This window comes from Vigna umbellata, chromosome 8 (genome assembly GCF_029865625.1).
Source record: "Vigna umbellata cultivar VRB3 chromosome 8, Vumbellata_1.0, whole genome shotgun sequence".
In the NCBI taxonomy this organism is placed as follows: Eukaryota; Viridiplantae; Streptophyta; class Magnoliopsida; order Fabales; family Fabaceae; genus Vigna; species Vigna umbellata.
The window spans coordinates 39,456,694-39,464,509 of NC_142172.1; the positions used below are offsets into that span (position 1 = coordinate 39,456,694).

The 7,816-nt window shown below is 32.1% G+C and overlaps 1 pseudogene; it reads right to left on the reverse strand.

Moving 5' to 3' along the window:
- Positions 1-1,466: 1,466 nt before the first annotated feature.
- LOC148194661 (phenylalanine ammonia-lyase 2 pseudogene) lies at positions 1,467-1,908 on the reverse strand (annotated as a pseudogene).
- Positions 1,909-7,816: the final 5,908 nt, after the last annotated feature.

Consider the following 7,816-nt stretch of genomic DNA (forward strand, 5'->3'; position numbering starts at 1 on the left):
TATGTGAATTTTAAAATATGCGTATGCGGTATTTTTTTTTTCTTCAATATTTGATTAAATAGAAAATTCAAAAAGGTTTAACAGATTTTGGGTCAATTTTACATTTTATTATTTTAAATATTATTTTCCATGACGGGTTGAAACATGGCGTAAATTGAAATGAATATATATCAATTATGATAAAAATAATAAATATCATGGTAGAAATATAAATATAAAGACTAGGTAATTATAATAATTAAATATATCATTAGTCTATAATCTTATACGTAAAATTGAAATTTGGAATTCAATTTTTTTTAACTTTTTGAATCTTTAAATCTTAACAGTGATTGGATATAATTATTTTATTTCATCTCAAATTTTAACAATAAATAAATACAATTCTTTTAATATTAAATAATATATTTCATCACTTCGAGGACTAAACACATATTTAATTATATTTATAATGGTATTACCTAAATACTAAATATTGATTACGCTGATAAATTATATAATTTTTTTTCACAATAACGATAATACTTCTTCATGTAATGATCTTAATATCTATGATTTAAAACCAAGAATTTTAGTTGTATTACTTATTTTACTCAAATAAATAAAAAATTATCAGGACTAAGTTAATCTAATTAATTTTGTGTATATTATTCCTAAAACAACTTCGATTTAATGATTGTACTTTTCAATTAATTTTTTATTTATGATATTAAGTTTCAATAATAAATATGTCAGAAAAAATTGAGTTGATATTAATAAAACTAATTGACATCAATTAATTTTTAATTAATACGAAATTAGTTATGTTCATATTATATTTGCGTTTAGAGGAAATATTATGTTTATAAAAGTGAATATTGGAAAAGATAAAATTCGAGGATGTTTTAAAATACAAATAAATTTATGGAAATTAAAAAATGAGGGGAATTAAAACATATTTGACTTCCACAATAATAATTACTAATAAATATAGTTTGAAATAAAAGAAACAGTAGAGTAACAACTTGGAATGGATGACACATAAGATTTTGTGGTACAAAAAAGGAAGGAGTTCTTTTTTTGGCGTTGAATGTAATAACATAGGCAAAGGCAGGACCTTTGTATTGTATTGCATTGAAGTGAAAACAGAGGGTGGTGCGGTGTCTCTGTTCTTTGGCGCTTTCATTCGTAATCTTTCACACATGCAGAGCTACCACCTTCACATGCCATTGATACACAAACATGTTCCCCGTTTATTTATTTTTTTCTCTTTTTATTTTTCACACATGACTAAGTTTGAAATGAATTATAAAATTTTGTACATAAATAAATAAATAATGATAATAATTACTTTTATCTTCTACTAATTAATAGTTGATAGAGATCATTTTGTCCTCTCTTTTTTTGCATTTATTGTATTTAAATAATGATAGTCACAGTAACAAGTATTTTGTATATTTTTTGTCAGTTAAATTTGTACAGAAAGTTTGACTAAAATAAAGTTATGTAGAGATAAAGAAAGAATGACCTGATGAGTTCGTTTTGGAGAGCAACACCTTGGTTGGTTCTCCTGTAGGAGGTTCCACCGAAGCCTGTGGTGATCCCATACTTATCAACGCCGTTCACCAAACTTTTAGTCACCCAATCACTGCTGTCATTTACACCATGCCGGGTTTCCTCCGCCAGCTCCACCCTTACGCCGCCGATAGCAACCGCCGCCACCTGAGACACGGTGAGGCCCTTCCCACCTACCGTCTCCACGGGGTTACGGTATTCCTCCACCATGCGCTTCACCTCCTCAAGGTGGCTACCTCTCAAAGCATCCGCAGTCATGCCCCAGTTAAGTGGGTCACTGTTGCTGTAACCATTATCCTTTGAACATTCCATCTTCAAAAACACTGGTAGGATATACAGAAACTGTATGTAAGAAACAATGTGGGAATTTCCTGAGTGAGTATAGAGAGAAACAATGGCAGGTATATATAGAGACCATGGAGAATCGAGGCAGTGTGGGAGTGCTGTATTTTATTTATTCATCGTTGATCAAAGTGACAAGGCAGACATTATAAAAATAAGGAAAATATATTTTCAACAACTTTTTTTATAACTTTTTTACAACAACAACATTGTCATTAGTACCAGTAAAACAGTGATATTGTTGTCAAAGAATTTTTGAAAAAATTGTTAAAATATCATGCTACTAAAAATAATTACCACGTAGTCCTACTTGTTTTGTAATAGTACAAAGTGGATTTCCAGGATTTAAATTTCAAAAGTTTGGATTGCAATAAGATTGAAGTTAAAGGAAATGATACCTTTGACACCTCCTGGTCCGGACTCACATCTTAGAAACTTTAAGTATAATATCATTAATTAAATTTACATGGAAATCTTACTTGCATGAATTTAATTATAAATTTATCTCAAAATTTATAAATATAAATATAAAATAAGAAAATAAGTGATTTATATTTATTATAAATTTAAAATTTTAATATAAATCAATCGACTAAAATACTAACAGAATACCTTTAATAGATGTATTGACTCTAAAGTTTAAAGTTTAAATATAGAGAACATAGAAAAATTTAACTGAAGATATTCAAAATAACCTTTAAATAATTAAGAGCATAATGTGAAGATATTTCAAAGAACACATTCAAAACATCTCTTAATTTTTACTCTCTTTCCACAATTTATCAATTCTTTTATTTAATATTTTTATTAAAAGATGTTAAGTGGGACTAATGAAAAAGAAAGGTTGTCAAAATAGTTTTGTTTTTTTTTTTCTTTTTCTAAAGTTAATTATTTACAACTTTCATTCCAGTGGGTTGGGTAGCATAAAAAAATCAATTATTTGAGATACAGTAATGCAAATTATTGGAGGACTTGTCTATTCAGCTGTGAAACTTTTCTCCCTTAAATCGCAGCATGCTTGTACTTATTATGAACATTGAATTGGGTTGCCCTTTTAACCCGTTTTGGAATGAACCTTAGATTTTCTTCTTCTATTTCTTCTAATTTCTCTCAGTATTGAATCATAAATCTGAGTTTTGTTGTGATTTGATTGTACACGTTGATAATCTATAAATGGCATGGCACGGATTTAATATTTGTTATGATTTAATATTTTGTTAGGATTTAATATTTTGTTTGTTATTATTTCTGTTTGGTATTATTATGTTGATATTATAACTAATTTTGTTATAATCTTAATGTATAAATATTTGTATATGCATTATGCAGATTTGGAATAATACACAAACTATTTTTGCTTCTCTGTTTTTCTTCCTCTGCATTGCAATCTCAATACTGAGTTTGAATGATGATTCTCATTATTTAAGATGGTATCAGAGCTCTTCAATTGAAGAGTTCTGCTGTGCCTCTGATCTTCATTTGGTTCTTGCCCCTTCTTGATTTCTTTGCGTTTTTTTTACCAAACTAACTCATGGTTGTCATTGATCAGAATCTTATCATGAGTAATATGAGTATGTTGAATGCAGTCACAACAAATGCCAGTAACAATGTATCTTGCACATTCTGTGGAAAAGATTACCACACGGCTAAAAATTGTTACAAAAAGAATGATTATCCATCAGGAAGATCCTCATACAACAAAGGGATAAGAGGAGGTCGAGGCTATTCATCAAATAAAGGAGGCTTTGGCGGAAGATCAAATTCAGGTTCATACAACTCAAAGGTTTGCACTTTTTGCAATATCACTGGACACACTGTTGATGAATGCTTTAAGATGCATGGTTACCCTCCTGGGAATAAACTGCACAGACCTGTTATGGTGAACAATACTGCCACAAGTAACATTGATCACACTCAAGTATCTGACTCGAATGAGTTAAAAATCACTCCTCAACAATATCAACATTTGATAGCCCTGCTACAACAACAAACACAATTGGGATTCTCTACAACTACTTCCCACATAAATCAAATTGGTACAACTTTCTCTCCAAATACTTCTTTTATAGGTAATGTGCTACCAATTTCTCATGCTACAGACCATGTCATGTGGATTATAGATTCAGGAGCCAGTGATCATGTATCTTCTTCCCTGAATCTATACTCATCCTATAAGGCTATTGATCCCATCACAGTAAAACTACCAAACGGACAACAAACCACAGCCTCATATTCTGGAACAGTAAAGATGAATGATTCTTTGTCTATTTCTAATGTCCTATATCTTCCACAATTTAATTTCAATCTTATATCTGTTTCCAAGCTTACTACAGTCCATAATTATCAACTAATATTTCTTGACAATCAATGTTTTATACAAGACAAACACAACAAGAAGATGATTGGTATAGTTGATGCACAAGATGGATTGTATACACTCAAGACTTCTTTTAGCTCCATCAACACCACAATTTGTAATAAGGAAGCCATTGATATTTGGCATTACAGATTAGGCCACCCATCCCATGATAGGTTACATATAATGCAACAGTTATATCCTGTGATTAATTTTGATCACTCTTTTATATGTACTCCTTGTCATATGGCTAAACAAAGAAAACCTTCTTTTCCTCATAGTACTTCTCATGCTTCTTCTATTTTTTCCTTATTACATGTTGATATTTGGGGTCCTTGTGCTGCTACTTCCATTCATGGTCATAAATATTTTTTAACCATTGTTGATGACTTTTCTAGATATGTATGGGTGTTTCCTTTAATCTCAAAAGCTGAAACTCAGTCACATTTACAATCTTTCATTACCTATGCTGAAAGACAATTTAAAACCAAGGTCCTAACCATTAGATCTGACAATGACACTGAGTTTATTATGGCCGAATTTTATAAAAATACTGGAATTGTTCACCAAACAACTTGTGTTGAAACCCCCCAGCAAAATGGCTTAGTTGAGAGAAAACACCAGCACTTATTAAATGTTACCCACTCTCTTCTTTTTCAAGCACACTTACCAAACAATTTTTGGTCTTATGCTCTTATTCATGCCTCTACCCTCATTAATTGCCTTCCCACTCCTTTCCTAAATAATCATTCTCCACACCAACAATTATACAGTTCTCCTTTTGATATCACCACCCTTAAAGTTTTTGGTTGTCTTTGCTTTGTCAACACCTTGTCAAACAATAGACATAAACTTGATCCAAGAGCCTTACCCGCTATTTTTCTTGGCTATAAACCACACAAAAAAGGCCTCATCACCTTCAACCTCAAAACCAGGGCCATTGAGATTTCTAGAAATGTTGTCTTCCATGAAAGTTGTTTTCCTTACCACAATGACTCATACACCACTTCTAATTCCCACCTTCTCACCCACCCACCTTTGCTCTATATTGACCAATGTATGCCCACCCCTCATACAGATCCTTCACATCCTTCTCCACCCAGTTCACCTTCCACACTACCAGCTCCTAACATTAGAAGATCCACCCGACAGAAAAACAGACCTTCAAGACTATCTGAATTTGAAACTTCTTATGCATCAACTATTACCTCTCATTCTTCAGGTATCAAACATCCTCTTGCTTCTGTCATTTCATATAAGAAACTTGCAGCTCCTTATTATCGATTTATTATGCATATCTCTGCTAACATTGAGCCTAGATCTTATTCTGAGGCATCCAAATATCCTCACTGGGTTAGAGCCATGGATGATGAGCTTGATGCATTGGCCAGAAATAACACTTGGGAAATCACAGATTTACCTGTTAACAAAACTGCTGTAGGCTGCAAATGGGTTTTCAAAATAAAGCACAAGGCTGATGGAAGCATTGAACGATATAAAGCCAGATTGGTAGCCAAGGGTTACACTCAAATTGAAGGTCAAGACTACCTAGATACATTTTCTCCAGTGGTTAAAATCACAACGGTTAGACTGGTTATCGCTCTTGCGGCAACACATAATTGGCATCTTAAGCAACTAGATGTTAATAATGCTTTTCTTCATGGTACATTAAATGAAGAAGTTTATATGATACCTCCTCCAGGGCTCCACTGTATCAAACCCAATTAAGTATGCAAGTTACAAAAATCACTTTATGGTCTTAAACAAGCAGGCAGACAATGGTATGCTCGTTTATCTGATTTCCTCTTATCTAATGGCTTCCTCCAATCTGCATCTGATCATTCATTGTTCACCAAACATTCTGATTCCAATGTCACTATTTTAGTGGTTTATGTTGATGATATAGTGCTCACAGGAAATGATCTCACAGAAATCGCTCATATTACTCATCTTCTTGACGCAACATTTAAGATTAAAGACCTTGGCAATCTTAAATTCTTTCTTGGTCTTGAGGTGGCTAGAAACAAAGAAGGTATTTCCATTTCTCAGAGACAATATACTCTGGACATTCTCAAAGATGAAGGTTACTTAAACTCTAAGCCTGTTTCCACTCCTTGTGACTATCATACAAAGCTCAGCACAAATTCTGGCCAACCTCTAAATGATGCAGCTTCATCTTCTTATAGACGATTGATTGGTAGATTGTTATATCTCACCAACACTAGACCAGATATTTCATTTGCAGTACAACAACTAAGTCAATTTCTCTCAAATCCCAACACAGATCATCAACAAGCAGCTTCCAGGATTCTTAGATACCTTAAAGGTGCTCCTGGAAAAGGGATTTTCTTTCCCAGCAATAACATCATACAGTTGAAAGGCTTTAGTGATTATGATTGGGCAGGCTGCATTGATACTAGACGAAGTATCACTGGTTACTCTATCTATCTTGGCTCCTCACTTATTTCATGGAAATCGAAGAAACAAGCTACTGTATCCAAAAGTTCCTCAGAAGCTGAATACAGAGCTCTTGCCACAGCTACTTGCGAAATTCAATGGTTAACTTTTCTTCTACAGGATCTTCACGTACCTTTTCAACAACCAGCAGTCTTGTTCTGTGATAACAAATCTGCCCTTCATATTGCTGCAAATCCGGTTTTCCATGAACGCACAAAACACATTGAAATAGATTGCCATATTGTAAGGGAAAAGCTTTCTTCTGGCTTACTTAAACTACTGTCGATTCCTTCTGCATGTCAGTTAGCTGATATCTACACAAAAGGACTTCCTCCCGCAGCTTTCAAATTTCTGGTTTCCAAGCTGGAAATGATTGACATTCATTCTCCAGCTTGAGGGGGCTGTTAGGATTTAATATTTGTTATGATTTAATATCTTGATAGGATTTAATATCTTATTTGTTATTATTTCTGTTTGGTATTATTATGTTGATATTATAACTAATTTTGTTATAATCTTAATGTATAAATATTTGTATCTGCATTATGTAGATTTGGAATAATACACAAACTATTTTTGCTTCTCTGTTTTTCTTCCTCTGCATTGCAATCTCAATACTGAGTTTGAATGATGATTCTCATTATTTAAGAGCACGGTTTGTTTCATATTTGCTTTTTCCTAATTTTCACCTTCATGTTTCCTCTAACTTCTTCCATGGCTTTTGCTTCTTTTTCTTTATGTTTACGATTAACATAAATATATGTAGTATGTAAAATAACAGTTTAATTTAAAGTTCAATCGATTTTAAATGTAAAACACAAACATTTTTCTGAAATTTCTATATTAATAAAAAAAAAAATGTCTGAAGAAGTATCACTCACCTAAACAACAATAGTAACCGTACATAGGAAAAAGTTTGAAACTACTCTTAAATTGATTTTAAAAAATGGCGTCTCATTCACATTCACTAATAATAAAAGAAAAGGTTTAATTAAGGTTCAAAATCTTCCTCATTTCTTATTAAATTTTCTTGGATCTATTTAGTATTTATTTTTTTTATATTTTTAAATTGAACTGTCATTTGCTATTTTTTTTAATTGGATTATA